The following is a 19,421-nucleotide window of genomic DNA, read 5'->3' as shown; positions in this document are numbered from 1 at the left end:
GCTGCCACTGGTGGGTAAAAATTACATTAGCCATTTAGCCGACACGGACAGTAGGCCGACAGGACATTTAAACGACACGGATAATTAACCGATACGGACATTTAGCCGACAGGACACTTAGTCGACAGGCACATATTGCCGACAGATCGTTTTAGTCGACAGCATGTTCAGTTGACAACATGGGGGGGGGGGAAATTAAAGCGCCACGTGATAGAACTGACTACCAGAAACCCTAAAATATTTTTACCGATTTGAATTGTTCCATCAGCACACAAATTTAGACTAGAAGAAAAAAAAAAAAAGAAACCTGAAAGCTTTCAGATTTTATATTACACCCAAAGTGCTCTACTAGTATCCTCGAGCAATGCTCAAAGGTAAAAATGGCGAAATTGGGAGAAACTCACCATGGATGAAAAATCTCCCCTTTGACATTTTTATTTGTGGTATGAAGCTTTTATTTTCCTCTTGAAGAGACTTCAATATTTTATTATTTTATTTTAGTTTGGACCTATTCCTTTCCGTGAAATCTGTCATAACAGTCACTTAAATAACAACCACCTTTGAAAAAATTTTACAAGTTTTTTGGAGAATATAAATAAACATCTATATTCGACATAGCCTCTCTAAAACCGCTTAAGATTCAAGCTACCCGCAACTGTGCGTCGAAAGAAACATTTCTGGTAATCTTCACTTCCAGGATATGTAAACGGTTGGCTTACGCGTACATGTATGAGAGATAAATATGCAGACTAAGCATTTTTATTATTTTTCGAGTATCGAACGCGGCCATGATAGCTTTCTTTTCTCTGAATTAAACAAGCTGATCACAAAAGTTTTAGTATACGAATATGATGGTTTTCTCTTTCTTCTAACTGTATTCAGCGGTGAGTGAATTTGTGCCATAGATTTCAGTTCAAGTTGTTGACAATAAAGCTGGCAAGTCTACAGAAAATTTCTTCTAAAATTTCTTTGCCCCCATACAAAACAATAAAATTTTTCAAGACCAGTTTCAATCTTTTCTCATGCTGGCTAGCACAGTTAAATGGATAATTCAGCATATTTAAAAGGCAAAGACTAAAACTAGATACTGAGGCTACGTTTGGAGGAAATAAGCATTCTGAAAACTTTGCTGAACATAAGAAGCCGAATCTTCTTCATTTAAGCCTCATCAGCCGCAATCCCAATCTAATATAAGAAAGGATGATTCTCAATAGCTGAGTTTTTGTTATGAAATAATTTTGTTATGAAAAAAAAAAAAAAAAAAAAAAAAAAAAACGAATCAGCATATGCACACATCTATGCGCTATTTCTCATCAAATCATTTTCAGCAACTTACTAAAGTCATCGTTATCACTGACATATTTTCGTCCAGAACAGGAGAACCAAAAAGTAACCGACTTTAATGACTGAAAGAAAAGAAGGTAAGATAAAATCTTATAGACGAAAAAAAATTGTCTTTCTTTCGTCTTCGTACATGAAATAGCCTTGAAACGTCATTCAGCATCAGTTTAAGAACAGGAAGAACTGGGAAACCCCAAACTGATGATGAGTCATAATCAATGCTTCCTGCCAAAGGAAGTGCCAAATATTATCTGTGAAAACACACAAATGAGTTGCATGATGGCCTTCGAAAGATTTTGAAGTATGGCTAATGATTTAGAAGAAGCATGGCACCGTTGCATGCACCATTACCACAGAAAATCACAGAATACTTTGCTATACTACAAGAAAAAAGTATGTATTTCACAAATATGGAGTAGTTGCTGGCGTTTGTTCAATATATTGAATCTAATTTGGCGCGGAAGATTTTTTGTTTTGCAAAAGCTTCCAAATAGTACAACAGCAAAAATAACATTATTAATACTGTAATAATTGTTTAGTTCGTAACATATTTAAAATCTAGTTCATAGGCTTCAAGAATGATCCTCCTGCGAGAGTTATTTTTTAAGGCTAAGATTTCAGATTATTTTCAATAGTTCTTTAAAATTTAAAATATACATTTTTCGAGAAAAGACAAGAGATAATTTATGATGTTACATCTTACAAGATAAAATTCTATGGTTCCTATAGGATTAAAATAGAAAAGCAATTATTAATATTTTGATTAACATCATGCTTTATATCTGTAGATATATTTTCTGTTTAAATGTACTTTAGTGGATATGAATTGTAATAATTTAGGTAGATGTAATTATAATTAAAAATTAATTATTAAGCGATAAATAAAAATATTCTAACAATGGCCAAAAATATATCGCTCAGTTTTGTTTAGTGCGGATAAACCTTCGCCCTTCCAGCGAAAAGCAAAAATTTAAAATTTTACATATTTCAAAACTGGCAAATTTTAGGGTTACATTATTACTGGTTTTAGAAAAAATCTATCTCTGGCCATTTTTAAGATATATCTCATAAGGCTTCTTAAAAAAGCAAAAAATGCTCTATGATGTTTTCTCAGAAAGCATCATTCAAATAAATAATTAAAAAGAAAAAATATATAAACATCATTTGTCAAATCAAATAGAAAGGAAAAATTTCAAGTTTCTTTCGCAACTTTTAAAAGACTTTTTAATCGAAATTTTAACCCTCTTCTTTTTACATACGTTAAAAAATAGCTCTAAAACTGCTGCTTCCTTTTTTTTTAAGCCCAAAAGAGGGTTGTTTAGTCCCGAAAGTGCATTTTGCGCTGAATAACTAAAAGCGTTGTATGCACCATTTCAGATTGTTGCCCTGTATTAATTATTTAAAGGAATTAAATAATGTCCTAACCGAAGTCTAAGATTTGCTCAATTTCAAAGTTCAATTCAAACTGACTTGCTATTTTTCTATACATTCCACAGTATCATTACATTTCCCTGTTCGTAAATTTCATAGTGTATGGGTATAATTAACCTACTAGCCTGCTGGTCATAATTAACCTGCATTAACTTCATGCGTGAAACTTGACTATATAAATTAATCTAAAACCCTATTCGAAATCTAACAGGAACTGATAATTAAAAAACGCTACAGGCTGTACTGCGGCAGGTTTATCGACGTCCTGTTTCATTGCTAACAGCATTTTTCTTCATCTTTTCATTTAAATTAGACCTAAAAAAATATTGTCGAAAGAACTATTTAGTTTGACCTAACCTTGAATCTCATTAAAGAATCAAAAGATCTTACTTTACTATATAAACAATTTAATTAATGATTTCGCTCAGCCAATCATTGCGATAGCATACCTGTTTAACATAAATAAATCTCCTCTTTAACTTACTCGTTTTATATTCTTAAGATTGTTTGTTTTACGGATCTTGATCGTTTCTTCACATTAAAATGCGGCACTGGTCTGCTGATCAGGAAATCTTACTGCTTATTCCCCTTTACCTTAAAGAACTTCGGAATAAAAAAGTATAAAGGAAAGAGAGAAAATAAAAACACGAGATTTGAAAAAAAAAAGGCGCCGAAAGTGTCCTAAAAGGAATTAATGAACACGAAACAGCCGAAACGTCTTTTAGTTTTTTTTCTCACTTCACGTGTTTCTGTCCGCGCTGATTTTTATGATGATGGAACAGCCTCAAGCGTGATTTTGTTATTCAAATCAATGGAAATTACCTCCTTGCACCTTTGATCGCATCGAAGCTAGCAAAATCGGCTTCTCTTCTTTTTGCTACGTTCCAACTGGTTAGCCGACTGTGGTAATGAGCGGACTAGCAAATTGATGGAATCCTAGAACTGGTGCTGCCATCTATTCATAGATGTATGAAAAACAAAGTAAATTCGAACAACATTATATAAAAGTCTTCATAGAATCATTTTCACAATTGCAGTTCTTAATGGGGGGGGGGGGGGGAAATGCCACATTCGAAGTGCCTATTTACTTAATTAAAAATAAATTTATACTAATTTATCTAGCTAAAATTTATATGGACTGTAATTAAAATTCCTATTTTAGATTAATTTCCAGCAGTTATTTGCAAATGATTTTTAGATATGTAATTATTGCAACTAACAGGAAGAACTGAAATATAAAAATCAGCTTTTCGAACTATAACTCCGAACTGGTAATTTTAAGGTATTTCACGAATCAACTGCAAACGTTTTAAAAGAATTTGAATTTAAAAAAAAGAAGAAAGAAAAAGAAAAGAAAAGAAATCTGAAAGATTTCAGATTTTACATTACGCCCAAAGAGGCTGTTTTTTAACGCTTTCTGTGTTACCTTTATATATTAAATGTCATGTTGTTGGCACTTTAACCACAAAATTCAATTCAACAGCAATATCGCAAAATAATTTTAAAATGAGACTATCTTTAGAATTTCCGATACACAGTCTCGCGCGCTGGAGATAAAAATGTTATTTTTTTTCCGTACAGTGTTGCCATTGTTCGCTTTGAAATCGTTGAGTTTGTCTATCAAGAATCCGTTAAAGTGATACAAAATGTGAAATCGATAATAAAACAAAATTCCAAATTCCAAATTAGGGCTTCCAGATGTCCATATTTCGTGGAGAATTACTTTATTCAAAATTTGATGGCTCTAGGAATGGCTGTTTTATCACAATGCAAGAAACATACATACATTTATGCGGATTCTTCATTATTTAATTTCTATAGCACAGGGACAGGGACAGGGAAAAGTGGACGGAGCACCAGAACTTCGTCAGTGACTTTTACAGGTGTTGCTCCGCCGCACTACTGTACCCCGCTGGGCTTTTAGTTGGCCCGCATCGGATGCTAGCCTACCAAGACATTTACATAGTAATTTTACATTAATATTAGACTTACGTATTGAATATACAATTACAAAGACATAGTATACAATTATTGCAAAGAAATTAACCTATCAACAAAAGTTGGATTATGGCAGATTGAAATAACATAATTACTTCGAACATACATACAAACTTTCATTGTACATTGTACTTCATACAAACAATATATTTACATTAGTATATCTAGTTACATCGAATTAAAATAAACATCGTTTTAAGGAGCTAATTGAAGTTTTTTTTTTTTTTTTTGTGCATTTTATCATACTTAGTTGAATTACTAAGGCGAATTCTCTTATTAATACATTTCCTTTCATTTTTTTTAACTTGTTACACACAAATGCATCAGCACTGAAGTCTTACATTATTATTTTTGTAAATTAATGTATCATAAATACAGAAAATATACATTAGAAAATCACATAATACTTACATTTACACTAATATATCTAATAGAGTCGTATATTATTTACATTATTTTTTAATTAATGATTTAATTATTACACTAATACAGTCCAAATTCTTAATGTAACTATTTTATAAAAACTATTTATACCATATTTAGCCTGTTTCAGACACTTGTAATATTTCTGAAATCTTGCATTATTTTTGCAAGTTGTAGAATAAGAGGTATTTATACAGATGCGATAGCATCTTGACATATGTCTTCTCTTTTATATGCAAAAAGTTTCTTCATAATCAAGGAAACCTTTTGTTGTAAATGAGGTATCGTTAGCATGCATTTAATGTACTCAGGCGTAATTTGTGACCTTCCTTTGCAGTGTAGCTCTTTTGTGAGCTGGCACTTGAAAATATAGTGGTCTGGGTCTCCCTTTTCCCCACATACGCACTTGTCTGATTCGCTCAAATTTCGTGCAAAGTAGTACGTGGGGAAAGGACCATGTCCAGATAAGAATATGTTGATGAAGAAGTTATAAGAGATTGGATCATATGTGGGTTTCTTGTAGAAGTTGAAAAGCCTTCTACCTACTTCTGCATTTTCCCATTCAGTTTGCCATTTTTTTAATGTAATTTTTTTCAACATATGTTTCACATACGATTTAGGGAATGGGACATTGATTGGAGGTAGAGATGGGTCTTGAGCTGCATTTGTAGCAAGCGCATCTGCCCTTTCATTTTGGGCTTGTCCAGCATGCGCTTTTACCCATTTTATTTTTATAGATGTTCTCTTGCGCTGTGATAATAAATCGTAGATATCTTGCACTATTGATGATTTGTTTGTTGCATCATTGACAGCTTTAATTGCCGCTTGGCTATCACAGTAGATGGTAACATATGTTAGATTCTTTTGATGAGACCATAGAATAGCGTGTTTTATGGCTGAAAGCTCAGCTTGGAAAACGCTGTTGTTGTTCCTTAGGTGTCCTTTCCATTCTGTTGTTTCTTGTTCTGAGAGGAGTGCAAAGAACGCGCATCCTACTTCTTCGTTTAACTTTGACCCATCTGTGCACACGACTGGAAATGAAGGTACACTGAGGGTGTCTTCTTTTGTAGATATTTTGAGTTTTGCATGTACTGCAGGGTGTCTTAGGTAAGGATTTCGTGGCTGTTCAAAATCAAGGGGGCACAGGTTTTGATCTTCTACCTCTATGTTTTTCTTGAGGTGGAATAACGTGGCTAAGTCTGCATCTTCTTTTGCTTTCAGGTGGAGGGGTGGGATTCCTGTTAATACACAGAGAGCTGCCGTTGAGGTAGTTCTGTATGCTTTTGCTATTTGTAAGAGGAAGGGGCGTTGGATCGAAGCTAAGAGTCTTTTCTTTTTCACTGTCATAGGGTGAGTCCATGCTGAAGCCCCGTAGAGGATTATTTTTTCGATCACGGTATTATAGAGAATGTTTTGCATCCTCGACTTGAGGCCCCACGTTGTGCCTTACATCCTTGCGAGGGCTCTAGAAATAGTTTGGGTCTTCTTCCGAATTTCCATGAGGTGTGGGATCCAAGAAAACTTTTGGTCAATTTTCAATCCGAGGAATTTGATTTCTTTTGAGATCTTGATTCTGCTATTATTGATTTTAATGCAAGGTAGCCTTTGTAGCGATTTGCCCGGTTTTGGAAATAAAATAATATGTGATTTGGGCTCTGAAATTATTAGTTTTTGATTGACGCAGAGGGAATGGAATATGGAGAGAGTCTCGTTACTATTCTTTTCTAGTATGTCTCTTGAATGCCCATTTGTTACAAAGGCCACATCGTCGGCAAAGGCGATGAGCTTTGTATGGTCCGGCCACTTGTAGGAGGTGATATAATTGAAGGTGATGTTCCACAGGTCTGCACTTAGACAAGAGCCCTGTGGACAGCCCCTCGTTATTCTTCTTTCTACTATACAGTTGTTGCTGATGATTATCGTTGCTCTGTTTGTTAGGAAACTATTCATTAGCTTGAATATGTTCCGAGGGCATTTAATGTTGAGCAAGGCTTCAAGGATACCAGGCCACTACACGGAATCAAACGCATTTTTGAGATCCATGCAGAGTACTGCTGTATGGAGAGCTGAAGATTTATTCCTACGGATCTGCTCTTGAAGTTCTACTATCGCATGTGATGTAGATTTGAGAGGTCTGAAGCCGTATTGGTTGGGGCTTATGGTTTCGTTTTTCTCTAAGTGGTGGCGTAATCTGCCCGCGATTGCACGTTCCAAAAGTTTACCTATTGCAGGTAAGAGGTTGATTGGTCTGAAGGCTTCCGGATCCGTAGGATCTTTATTATTTTTCTTGAATAGTATTGTTTGTCCCTGTTTGAGACAATTCGGGAAGACATAAAATTTGAGGCAGAGTTTTAGTAGTTTGTGGAACAGAAAAGGCATTGCGTGGTGAATTATCTTAATAATACTGTTGTCTAATCCGTCAGGTCCCGGAGCTTTATTATTCGGAAGATACTTAATAATTTTTGAAATTTCTTGTGAGTGGAATTCCACATCGTCTGGAGTATTTGGAGCGGTATTATTGTATCTAATGTCGGAATGTGAGTGGCCATCGTCTTCTGCATTATCTTTTAGGAAAACAACATCTAGAATATTGTTGAGAATCTTTTCAGTGACATTACCAAGCTGGCTGTTACGTGAGAGTTGATCTCTCGAAAGACCGATATGTGCGGGACTAAAAACTTTACTTGTAGCCATTTTATACAGCTGGCCGTATGTATCTTTATTACTACAGCAGTAATTCTTCCAGCTGCGTAATTTTGCTTCAGTTATTTTCTTTTTGTAATTTGCTAATTGTTGCTTGTATTTTATCCATATTTCCATTTTCAACCCTTCCGGAGCGCTTTTCATTTTTCTACGAAGGGCCCTTGTATGTTGCTTTTCACGTCTTAATTCCTTTGTCCACCAGTTAGTCTTCGTAATCTTGTTGTTGTTACGGAGTTTAAATGTGTTGGTCGCTGTCTCCTGTATTGTTTTGATAATTGTTTCCATTAAATCATGGACTGCATCGGGTGATGTGCATTTATCTATAAGTTTCTCCGCATACTGAAGACATGTGGAGATTTTTCTTCCAAATTGCCTTGCTTTTTGCTTTGAGATTGAAAATCTTCTTAATTTGAGGTCGGGGATTTCTTCTGATAATTCAAATGAGATGTAGTTATGATCTGAGTGGCTTGGATCATCAAGATCTTTCCATTCTTGTATTTTATTGGAGATACTCAATGTTGACAGTGTCAAGTCCGGCCATCCTTTACCATTTGTTGTTTCAAATGTAGGAGTGTCTGAAGAGAGGTTATGTATATACAGATTGTGTGTAGCAATAAAGTCAGCTAGTGTATGTCCTCTATTATCTGTATTATTGTAATGCCACATTTGATGGTGAGCATTGAAGTCACCTGTAATCACGTGCTGTGATCTTCTGAGATTACTAAAGATATTTTCTAATGTGTGGAGATTCGGCCCCATATCCTCTCGTGGTGAGCAGTAAATGGAAGTAATTAATAGCTGTTCTGATTTACAGTTAATACTTATCGTCATCACATCTCTATGGCTTAATATAATTGTAGGGGATCATTTTGTATTGGTGACTATAATACTGGCACGTGGGTTAACTAGAGGATCCTTTTCGGTAGATTGAAATATTTGCCAGTGAAGGGGAAAGCATCTAACTTCACCTTTTACGCAATACGGCTCAGTAATGCAAATTACATCATGATTGTTATTTTCAATTACTTCACTAAGTTCTTCTGACGCCTTTTTTCCTCTGCCTAAGTTTATTTGAAGGATTCTAAGCTTGTCCTGTGGAGGCGAATTATTGTGTAAAATTGTCGTAAGCAGTTGAGATTGGGGAACTGAAGGGGCGGCGGTAGTACTTGATGGATTCATGTACAGAAAAAGAAGTTTAAATTAACTTAAAAGAAACTAGGTAGTAAGCTAACTATTCTTCTTGCTTTGATATGTAAACTGCAGCAGCTTTAATTTTTGAGATTTCCCTCTGATATAATGGGCATTTGGGGGAGAATGCAGCATGTGAAGTATTGATGTAGGTTCCATATGTGCAGTTGAACAGTTTACAGTTGATACAATCCGGTACGTCTTCTTTGCAATTCCTTATGGAGTGAGGTCCGCCACAGAAAGCGCAATAAGTCCTAAATTTGCATGCACTACCACAATGTGAGAAATCTTGGCATCTGTAGCATCTCCTCACTCCGTAGAATTCTGCGATTGGGAGAATGCTCCAATTAATTATAATTTTCCTACGTTCAATACATTTGGATAGAGTACGAGGGGAGCATTCGAGAACCCACTTAATTTTGCTTCAGTTATTTTGGTGTTGGGTTTTTTGCCTTTTGTGTAAAAGAGAGGTGAAATCTCCTCTTTATCAATCATTAGTTGGTCAACTAGTTCTTCGAGAACTAATTTTGGTGGTAACGTATTCGGGATATTATTGATTGAGATTTTCGGTTTTTTAACCCTTGGTGTTTTTATTTCTATTAAGTTATTTGCTTCTTCGGAAACGTTTATGGCGTTAGTAATCTTGTTGAGTTCTTCCTTTGAAGTGCTGCTGATCGCGATGCCTCCATTCTTAATATTTGCTATATAATCAATATTGGCATTTATTTCTTTGAGGGGAAGGATCTGATTTAGTTTCTCTGTAATATGGCATTTTAGCTCTTGCTTTGGGTATAGCAAAATAGTTGGGTTATTTTTTCTTGGTACCTTTGCTACAGCATTAGCATATGAAATTTTAGGAACATTATTATCCTCTAATAATGACGGCATTGTTTCTGTATTAATTAAGTCTGTGGTGGAATCATCGCACTGACATGTGACGGCGTGGGAGGGATGCGGAATACCTATCGGAAACGGAACGTCGCTTACGTTACTGATCCCATTACTTGTAGCAATATCTCTGAGCTCATCGAGCATCTTTTTAAGCTTTGTGAACATTCCTGGTGGGATGATGCGTTTTCCGCCTCGTCTAGTACTGTCTAGATCTAGACATGCATGATAAAGATTTACGGCTCTTATATGCGTTTCTTGGCGTACTGTTGCTGCTTTTTCCGGTGGTAAAAGCATACTTTCCGAGTTGACGGACACTGGGCTCGAAGGACGTGTAGTTTGAGCCATGCTGGAAGCTGACTATGAGGGAATTAATATTATAAATTGTGAACAGTTATACTGTGATAAGTTGCACACACTCCTGAGAAATGTCGTAGTACAGAGATAATTGAATGGAAATGCTTTCTATACGTAGAGAGCCAATTATTTTTTTTTTTTTTTGTTTGTTTGTTTTTTAGGATGAATAATACCAGTATTAATTACTAATCAGATTAGATGAGTTAAATATAAAATATATAACAAAAAACAAGTACAAACATAATAATAGAATGTTAAGAACAAATAGATTCTATTCAGTGCAATAAATGAAAAAAGTAACTAATATAAGAATGTAACTTATTAAAAACATTGGTAAAATGAAATGAAAAATGTTAGGTCGAATATATATTAAGTCAACTGCGTTATTCAGCACTTAAGAAAATAAGGAATATTAGGCACCTTAATTCATCTCTTTAAACACTAAGCAATTAACTCTGTTTTTTATTAAACTATGCAATGCATGTGGTATAATTAATCAATTACAAAAGCAAGGAGAATGAGAAGCGGGGACGAAAGAGTAAAAAGTCCTACCTTGGTAGCAGTATTGTAACATTTCGAAAATTTTCAGTTAGGATGTTCGAAAGTCCAGAGCTTGCGTTAATACAAGGCATACCTCAATTAGTTCCGGAAAAGTCATTTAAATTTCCATAATTAGCAACAGCCTATGACAGGAGGAAAAGAATTAATATCATATGTATAATTTTCTTGCTGTACATACAGCAAATTACTTTCAAATTACTTTTTTGATATTTTACTATCAAAAAGAAACTGGCTTGCATTTTCAGTACATATGGTGAAAACCCATCAGCCTCCATGAACGGGTAGTTTATTCAGTCGCAAGGAATTATATCCCGAACATATTACAACTGCTACGCTGCTTTCAAACAGAAGCTATAAACATTGAGAATGGGACCAGCTTTCTTTCGAATGCAGTAACTGTGCAAGGTATAAATACATTCATATTAAAATGCTTATTTTTTACCGCAGAAGCCTGGATGGTTCCTATAATTTCATGATAGGTTTCTGTGATATAATAACAGATGCTATTTAGGCAAAGTATGAAAAGAAGCACATTATAAGACTATTATTCAAAAGACGTGCATTCCTCAAAAATACTAATGTTATTTCAAAAGAATAATGAGAGTGCCATTAAAAAAACTTTTATTCAAAATACATAAAGAAAAATGAAAGTTTTATCAAACGAAGTGCATGCTTTTCTTGTTAAAGGAAACAATATATGAAAATATATGAAACTCGCGGATTATGGAATGAATATATTAAACGTATGGATTATGTTTGAATGCATTAAACAGGACTATTCGAAAGGAATCGGAGAATATAGTTCATATTTTATCAGTTTGTCATTTAGCATTCTATTCAATGACTAGGAAATGCGTGAAATGTTATTCGCTTCATACATTGCGAATTTTTGACATTCTGTAAAATGCCTAGGTATTCAATTGAAATGTCAAATTTCATACATTGTCGGTAACTGGATAACAAACCATATCTTTTGAAATGCACCACTGTTTTGCATATGAAATTTTAGAGTCCTTTAAATATATGTTACAAATACAAATATTCCTATCCAAAAAAGTAAGCTTTGTCATATGAGAAATTTTGATTTTTATGTGTAATTTATACAATAAATTAGATTAACTGACATTCAAGAAATAATGTTTAGGAAAGTACTGTTAGATGAAGTATTCTTAAGAACAATTTAAGAATTACATTTACACATATGGGTTTGCATATAATCAGAAGAGTTAAGGAAAACACTTCTAGTTCATACAAACAAAATAGTTTCTCTTAAAGAATTTTTTTAATTTAATATTTATGAACCGAAAAGATTCATAATATTTTTCTTCTTTGAGATTTCGGGTTTTCTTTCCAAGCTGTCACACCTCGAAGAAGTATTATAGTTTGCAGTTGCAAGAAAGCAGTTACAAGAAAGCAGTTGTTGTTTCTTATGATTTTATTCGGAAATCAATCCATTTAATCAGGCCACTCGTCAAAAAACAAAACATTAAGATTATAAGGTATTTCTTCCGCCTTCTTTGCCTGCCTACGTGGTGTAATGGTCTGCATGCTGGGCGCATATTCCAGAGGTCCGAGGTTCGATTCCCGGCGAAGGCATTGCTCATTTTTCAAGTGCCCTGCTTCCAAAAAATCCTAAATGTTTCTACACTAGCACCTGAACTAAAACGGGTGGTGGATAATGATTCTCCACGCCCAGGATCTGGCGACTGGGTCCCCCCAAACCCCAGTCGCCCTTTAAAAGGGGGGTATATAAGGTATTTCTCTCGCCTTCTTAGCGTGCCTTCGTGGTGTAGTGGTCTGCTCGCTGGGCGCGTATTCCAGAGGTCCGTGGTTCATTCCCGGCGAAGGCGTTGCTCATTTTTCAAGCTTCCTGCTTCCAAAAAAATTCTAATGTTTCTACAACATCACCAAAATATTAAAAACACTTAAAAATTACAAAGTCTTTATAATGCCAATAGATTAAGAGAGAGATAAAAATTTTTACAATTAAAAATCTCCAGTCATTAAAGGAGAAGCACTCGTGTGCTCAGGTAATAAGCCCCTGGCCATCACTGCTACGTTGTAACTTAGGCTCAAGGTCTGGACAGACGAGCTAGTGCCTTCAAAATAACCTAATGACTCTACACACTCTTTAAAATGTACGCAATACAGTGAAAATAAGTGACCTGAGTGCAAAAATATTTAACTACAAAGGCTGTCTAAGATTTGGCTTTCATGTATATTGCTTTTCAAACGATAGTACCAGATAGCATCTCCTAACCTTTAAAAGAAATTCAGATGTTATTTAAATAACAGTGATATGCAAACATACTCTAACGCATGTTTTTGATAAAAAAAATATTATGTATTTATTTTTACATTTAACTGCTGAAAATAATTTCGAAGAGTCACCCCCTCCTTTTCCCGTTAAAAAGCTATTGCCCAAAATTGTTCCGCTACTTTTATTCGAATAATAGTGTACTTCTATAACAGTGCCATCATCAAATAAGGACCAACGAAATATGGGACCAACGAAAGTTCAATAAATCTCTTTTTATTACAAACATATCCCTCAAAAATGTAATTTACAGAACTAAATAAGTAAAAGCCATCTCTATTTCCAGTTCACTGACTTACCAGTCCTTTCAAAATGGTGATGAGAAAGATATTTTTCTCAGACGAAAACACGGAAATTGTTCGATTCAAAAGCATAGCATCTTTCGCTCTCCCCCTCTCTAGCGCAGTCGTGTCATTTTATCTTGCCTTTTACAGAGAGAAGACTGGATCTCCCCGCTACTTCTTCAAGGATATCAAAATCATATGTTTCAGTTCTCGTAACTGTTATGAAGAAAGAGAGCGGTTAAAAGATCAAGGTCATTCCTGACACCCTCTTTCTCACTCACCTCCCTCCTCCTTACAGATACAAATTTTCCGTTTTGCTCTTCCATTCGTTTGCGTTTTCCTCTTCGTCATTAGCAGACGGAGAAAATCCTGAAGATGTTCCTCCGACCTTTTATTAGATTGTTTCAGCGATTTTCCACGCTCGTTAAAGTGCTATTTCGCTTCTTATTTCGCAAGCTTTCACTTCAACACATTAAATAAATGGGAAAACTGCGTGAACTTTGTTTTGTCGGGCATCTACTCTTAAAGGGTTTACATTGACGTTGGAATAGATTTGTCAAATTGCGCGGCAAAAGGCTTGTCCGCTCCATTTGGAATTTGCATTCTTTTTCTTCTAGTCTTTCCCGCTGTCTCGTCACAGCAAGCAGTCAGGATTCTCTCGTTTTTAACAGTTCTCATGTATACGTTTTCGATCCCATACTTTTTGACATTCACATCAATATTGTTCTTATAAAGTAATAGGCTTTAATTGATGTTAAATGCTGGTGACAAATCTAGTCTTCAAGAAGATATCAATATAATATTTTTCAAAACGAGCTATTTATATTACTACTCCTAGTTGTTTAATGGATTTACTTTTCCATAACTTATTATTTACCTTATTACCGTAACAGCATAGTACTGATATCAAACTGTAGTTCTGAACTTTTAATATACAAATAAACTTTATCAAAAGTTATTCTAATGAAAGGAAAATTGTGGTGTATTACGAACATAGTACTTACGTTTCTTTCTTTTAATTTTATTTCAGCTTCATATCCATTAACCAAATATTCGATCACCAGATTTTTCTTTATTTTTCAACAATATTGACATTATAAGAAATATTAGTTTTAACTTGTTCATAAATTCAAGACTATTTTTTCTCGAAATTAAGTTGCGATCGTCTGATTTCCTTTACTGGTAAACCATTTTTTACTAACATAGAGCACTCAAATGTTTTGAAATCACGCTTCGAGAATTTAATTTTCCTTAAACTGAAACTGAAAAATTAACTTCTTTTGTTAAAGTATTCCTAAATCAAAATCGCTTTGTTTTTCTTGACAATTATTAATGTCAAGTTGAATAATCAGCTTAGAGAACCATTCAGTCCAGCACTTATAGATTTTTACATGCGAGTGTTGAATTCAAGCGACTATAATTGAAGTTAAATTGTTTAGAAGCTATACCTTCCGTTTTAAGTTTGTTATATTCATAACACATTCGAGATTTTTCAACATTATAAGCATAATTTGAAGAATCTGTTTCGTATTACGTATCGTAGTATCTCAGCATTCTTGAAAGAATCAATCAATTCACTCAATTTATGTGAAACGCTTATCTTTTTGTAAGAAACAGATTACTTTCTCTTCCTGAAGAAAAAAATTCGAACCAAATTCTAGCGTTATATATATATATAAAATCGATGCCAGTTCTAACTTTGAATTTTTCCTAATCTAAAACAATAGAAATTCTTCACCTTTCAAATTATTAGATCATGCCATTTTTGCAATAAAATAATTCTTCATGTGACGTTCTTTTGGCCTACTTCATAACAGATATACAGCTAAAATTAAACGAGGAATACTTAGATCTTTTATATATTTTCAATTAAAAGATACCTTCTCAAGTATTATTCTGGAATTTCTAAACTTAAAAAGTGACATAACTCTTTATAAAAAAATACTGAATTATTAAATAATTACTTTTACTAAAATAATTTCAATTTTGATTTATTCTTATAACAATAGTCTACCAAGATATTGGTCAATACGTAATTAGTTTTCCGGCTGATGTAATCGGAATAAACTGTCAAATAGCACGTTTACTTTTAAATCCAATTAACATAACATGATCTCTTAACATCAACTTAACATAATACGCCAACAAGAGATTAAGTACTTTATAGCTCAGAAAAGTCACTGATTTTCTGTAGTAAGGTGATATTTGTCGGCTTTCATAGACTGAAAAATATTTTTCTATTCGGTTATATATTAAAAATATCATCTTATAATTTAATTAGCACTTTAAAACTTCAAAAACGCTTCTAAAGTATGTTATAAATTGCCAGATCCTACAATGTTTTACTTATAATTCATATAATGTGGTGTTGGTTTATAGACAGGGTTCCTAAATGTTATCTCGCAGAAATATTCTGTTTAGTTTAGCAACGAATAAGAAAGAAAATTTATTAGTTAAAAATATCCTGATTCAGTAATCTAAAGTCATGCAATAATAACAAAATTTTACGTTGTGGTAATTTAATCTGAAAATCTAATTTTTAAATTTCTAGTAACACTAAATCATATTAAGCAGTTCTTAGTTCTTTTTATAGATATGCTACGACTACGGGAGATAAAAATTCATAATTTTTCAACTATTATTTACCTTAATTAAATTATAAATATTGACATACGTACAATATTGCTTCATGGAAATATTATACTCAGTATTTCATAATAGTTAAATTCCCTCATTCTTTTAAAATAAAATGCAAATCCCCTGACAAAACAATCGAAAATATATGTTCCACATCAAATGCGAAATGAATTTTTTGACTCTGACTTTCAACATATCTGTTTCTTTTTTAATCCAATTATTTAACTTAGACATTGGAGAAAATTAATTCTAAGCTAAATGTGTGAAAAATATTTAGGTTTCTTCGAGGTCTTCAGACACATATATTGATTTGTTCAAAAATATTTTTTCCAATATAGTTTAAGAATAGCAAAAGGCAAAAAATTAAATTTGTAGCAACTGAATTCCTTTCTGCTTTTAATGCTATTAGGAGCAAACACTATTCTATAACTTCTGCATAGTTTTAATTTTTACTGTATTTTGGAAAGAACGTGTGGAGGTCATTTACATTTTAACTTTTATTTAGTTTGTTGTGCCTGGCAAGCATTTGTTACATTTTTATTCTTTTCCGCTCAGTGTTGGCCGTAATGATTATGTTCTTCATAGAATATTTTTTTTGAAATATTTGCTAATTGTCCCTACTCATAGTACGAATCAGGTAGCTTTACAAAATAATTTAACAGAATAATCAATATCGCTAAACATTATTATTAATGTCACTGAACTTTCTGTGTTTTACAGTGATACTTGTTCACCTTTCCAATCCAGTTCCAGACTGAAGATAAGATTTTAGCCATGTGCTCATCTAAAAGGAACTAGTAAGAAACTTCTTGTAAGCTTATAGAAAATGCTAAAATAAGCAGTAAATACCTTCACGTTTAAGCATGCGGTAATTCAGCGCGTTTCCCTTTCACAACTAGCTGTTATCAGCGACACGTGCTCGGCATTCACAATTCAACAAAGCTCACATCTGTGACAGACCCAGACAAATAGGTGGACCGTTTTCAATCCCGGCAGATGACGTACTGACAGAAAGAGATGCGGAGGGGAGAGTGACATACGAGAAAAGCTCCAAATGTCACTGGGTATCATTCGTAGGTCAGCTATTGTTTTATGCCTGACAGGACACCGAAGGGCAAATCATTGCATAAGGCTTCGTGAACAATAGATAGCATGATGTCCAATTTCTAATTAGCAAAGATCACTGGTCACGACATGTCTAACATAGCTTTTGCGAGGTTTCGGCTACACTAATATTTTTTTTTTTTCCCCTCACGAAGTGAATCCCATTATGCTTCCCACGTAATATGCTATGGTATTACAGTGATTTTACTTCACGTCTGTCGTTATGCGACTGAATGCAAAGAGCTGCGGAATTCTTTCATTAACAATATTTTTTCCCCTTTCAATAAATACTTTGCGAGTTATGTCCTTGCAAATAACCATAAAGATTATTTTTCGTTTTTCCATTCAATGAAAATTGTTAATTTACAAATTAAAATTAATTTGTTAGCACATTGTAGCTATATATTCTTTATGTAAAAACACTTATAAAATTTATAGCGTAACAAACCGTTGTTTGGATCCCGATTTGGGGGGGGGGAGGGAACACGCTAGGAAGCTGCCTTGCCCTACTCCTCTAAAAAAATTCTATCCTTTTCCCAAGCATATTTCAGTCGGAATTATAATTCCTTTTAGTTTTTCTAATTATAGTTCCTTTTAGAGTTCTTTTTACTTTAAAGTCCCCTATAGATCCCTGGTTCTCAAATGTATATTGCGGTACTTTGAAGTATCGTCGATTAGCTTACAAAAGACTGCGAAATATTCCATAACCTTCACAAGAAGTTCTATATATTCGCGGTGTTGATAGAATCGGGCACCAACGTGCTGATGTTTTGAGAAGAACATCTAAAACACCCGTACAAGCCACTTCTTTTACTTAACCAGCTTATCAGCTGCTTTCGGAATTACTTTCAAAGAGATAAAGTTGAAGAGTTTGCATGTATTCAAGGCTCTTTTAGAGCCAAAAGTCCATCTAAATTAGTAATTCTTTCACTAAAACATTCTGTTCTATCTATTCTAAGCTTTTCCCCAACTTGTTTTCAGATAATACTATACAAAGCCTATATTCGTATTTTTAAATCTTCCATGGCCGCATTTCCAGTAACGCGTAAAACAAAAATGGCACACACTGCTTCGAATATTCTTGATTAGTTGCTTTCCATCAGTTAAAAAAACAGCAATTTGCGCTTTACAGCTGTGACAAAACTTAGACTGCAGTGATAAGAATACAAAGTGTTATGCATCTTATGATGCGCAATAAGTCCAATAATCATTTCATGGACTAGCATGACTTACGAATGATATCATGTGAATCGGCATGATGCCGATGTTTCTAAATGCTGCTTGTTGTCGACGATACTCACGGGTAGAATCTGAGAGCTTCTGCTACTGGAATATCAAATTGTAAGGCTTAACTGATTAAAATATCATGATTTTTTATTTTTAAAGTTTGAAATTTGATATACAAAGTGGCCGCCATATTTCCTTCATAGGTTGTACAGGTGCAGCTATAAGTAGGACATCAGAACTTCATCATTGGTTGTTTCATGTACAGTCCAACCGCACTAACAATGTATCTTTGTCCCAATTTTTATGCAACCCCTAAACCATTCAAAACGTGTTCGGATCGTCTTTCATTTTAATTACTTTTGTGCAGCGTAGACACTATACACTTAGAAACGTTCCTACCTTCTCCGGGATTTAAACCCGGCTCCATTTCTAAGACAGATAGCGCCACTAACAACTGAACAGATCAGGACGGTGACAACACGCTGAACAGAGGATCAAAAACTGCCATCATATGAAACTTGAAAAATGTAGGATTTCGAAGATCTGAAGCTGGAAAACTGTAGAGCGTTTTTAAGTTCCAAAATGTCGTTGATTTAACAGAAAAGAAGTTCAGTGCTACTCACAAGTATCATAACTTATATCAGTGGTCTCAGACTCAAAATTCATGTGGGCCGCATGCACGATCTAAAAACAATTGACGTCTCAAATTTTTTTATATATATATATAATGAAAAATTTTATTAGAATACTAAAAAATATCTTAAACTTTAAATTTCGCATACTAATCATTTATCAAAGCAAGGGAAAAACTCAAATTTATATTTATTTTCTACCTGAAAACTAAATTTTGGTATCTGCAAGCGATTTTTTTATTACATTGTATAATTCAAGTATATTGATAGCTAAATATTAAATTCTTAGACTGACATTTCCTTAAAATAATTCTAACATATTTGATCAAC

The 19,421-nt window shown here is 34.0% G+C and overlaps 1 long non-coding RNA gene across 1 annotated transcript in view; it reads right to left on the bottom strand.

Moving 5' to 3' along the window:
* LOC146995375 (uncharacterized) overlaps positions 1–13,679 on the bottom strand; it is a 58,903-nt gene extending 45,224 nt beyond the window's left edge. The window contains exons 1-2 of the long non-coding RNA XR_015043208.1: positions 13,507–13,679; positions 10,882–11,012 (exon numbers count right to left, since the gene is read on the bottom strand). This is a non-coding gene — a long non-coding RNA (uncharacterized LOC146995375). The remainder of the gene's footprint in view (positions 1–10,881; positions 11,013–13,506) is intronic.
* Between the last annotated feature and the right edge of the window lie 5,742 nt (positions 13,680–19,421).

This window comes from Stegodyphus dumicola, chromosome 9, assembly GCF_044657685.1.
Source record: "Stegodyphus dumicola isolate Sdum_Otavi_A_Nest chromosome 9, ASM4465768v1".
Lineage (NCBI taxonomy): Eukaryota > Metazoa > Arthropoda > Arachnida > Araneae > Eresidae > Stegodyphus > Stegodyphus dumicola.
This window is presented reverse-complemented; position numbering and strand designations above follow the sequence as displayed.